This window comes from Lolium rigidum, chromosome 5, assembly GCF_022539505.1.
Source record: "Lolium rigidum isolate FL_2022 chromosome 5, APGP_CSIRO_Lrig_0.1, whole genome shotgun sequence".
Lineage (NCBI taxonomy): Eukaryota > Viridiplantae > Streptophyta > Magnoliopsida > Poales > Poaceae > Lolium > Lolium rigidum.
Genome location: NC_061512.1, coordinates 242,051,394 through 242,053,024, shown reverse-complemented (window position 1 = coordinate 242,053,024; position 1,631 = coordinate 242,051,394).

The following is a 1,631-nucleotide window of genomic DNA, read 5'->3' as shown; positions in this document are numbered from 1 at the left end:
ATCTCCCCATGGTGCTATTTTTGAAGCCTCATGCCGCTTAGAATATTTTTGCACAAACAATCAAGCCGAATATGAAGCTTTATTATTTGGGCTGGAACTTTTAGTTGCTGTAGGTGCTACTCATATTGAGGCTTTTGGTGATTCGTTCTTTGGTAGTACAACAAATATCTAAGGTTTTTCAATGTTTTGATGAATCACTTAATATGTATCTTGATAAATGTCTAGATATGATTGCTACCTTGGATTACTTTAGTATTGCTCATATATCTAGGCAAGATAATTGGAATGCAAATGAGTTAGCACAGCAAGCATCTGGCTACCATGTTGATCGTGGTGTTTTTCATATATCTCATAAGCCGATGTTTAGTCTCGCTGACATAGGTAAGACCGAATTAAAGCCCATTGATTCGGTCACTAATGAAGGATCTAGTGCAGGTAAACACGAAGATTGGAGAAGACCTATTGTTAAATATTTGCAGGATCCGAACAAGAGGACGGACAGGGCTGTTCGGCGAATGGCTTTTAAGTATGCATTGATGGATGATGATCTCTATCGCCGAACAGTTGACGGTATTCTTTTGAAGTGCTTGGGTGAAGATCAAGCAAGGGTTGCTATGGGAGAGGTACATGAAGGAATATGTGGTACTCATCAATCGGCACACAAGATGAAGTGGTTATTGCGACGTGCAGGTTTTTATTGGCCGACGATGATCGGTGATTGCTTCGGGTATTATAAGGGATGTGAGGCTTGTCAAAAGTTTGGTGACATTCGGTTGGCTCCTCGCTCCTATGTTGAATCCTATTATCAAGTCGTGGCCATTTAGAGGTTGGGGATTGGATTTCATTGGTATGATTCATCCTTCTTCTTCAAAAGGGCATCGGTTCGTGCTTTGGTAGCTACCGATTATTTTACCAAGTGGTCCGAAGCGATACCTCTCGGAAATATGACCCATAAAGAGGTGATCAAATTCATAACTGAGCATATCATACATAGATTCGGCATTCCTCAAACATTGACTACAGATCAAGGTTCATCATTTATGGCAAAAGAAGTTAAAGAGTTTGCCGAATCTTACAATATAAAAATGCTCAGTTCATCTCCATATTATGCACAAGCTAATGGACAAGCTGAATCAAGTAATAAGATTTTAATCAAGCTCATCAAGAAGAAGATTGAAGATTATCCGAGGAGATGGCATGAAGTGTTGTCCGAAGCTTTGTGGGCACATAGGATCTCTAGGCATGGCGCTACGAAGGTAACTCCATATGAACTTGTGTATGGACAAGAAGCCGTTTTACCGGTAGAGGTGAATCTGGCTGCTTTGAGGTTCGCCAAGCAGAATGATTTATCGGCAGTGGATTTTCACAACTTGATGATGGACAATATTGATGAGGTTGCTGATAAACATTTAACTGCTCTGAGAGACATAGAGAAGGATAAATTGCGGGTAGCGAGAGCTAATAACAAAAAGGTGAAGTTGAAGAGCTTCCAAGTTAACGACTTAGTGTGGAAAGTAATCCTACCAGTCGGTTCGAAAGACAGAAAATTTGGCAAATGGTCTCCTAGCTGGGAAGGTCCTTTTAAAGTCGTGAGAGTAGTTCCTGGAAATTCATACTTGGTGGAATCTATG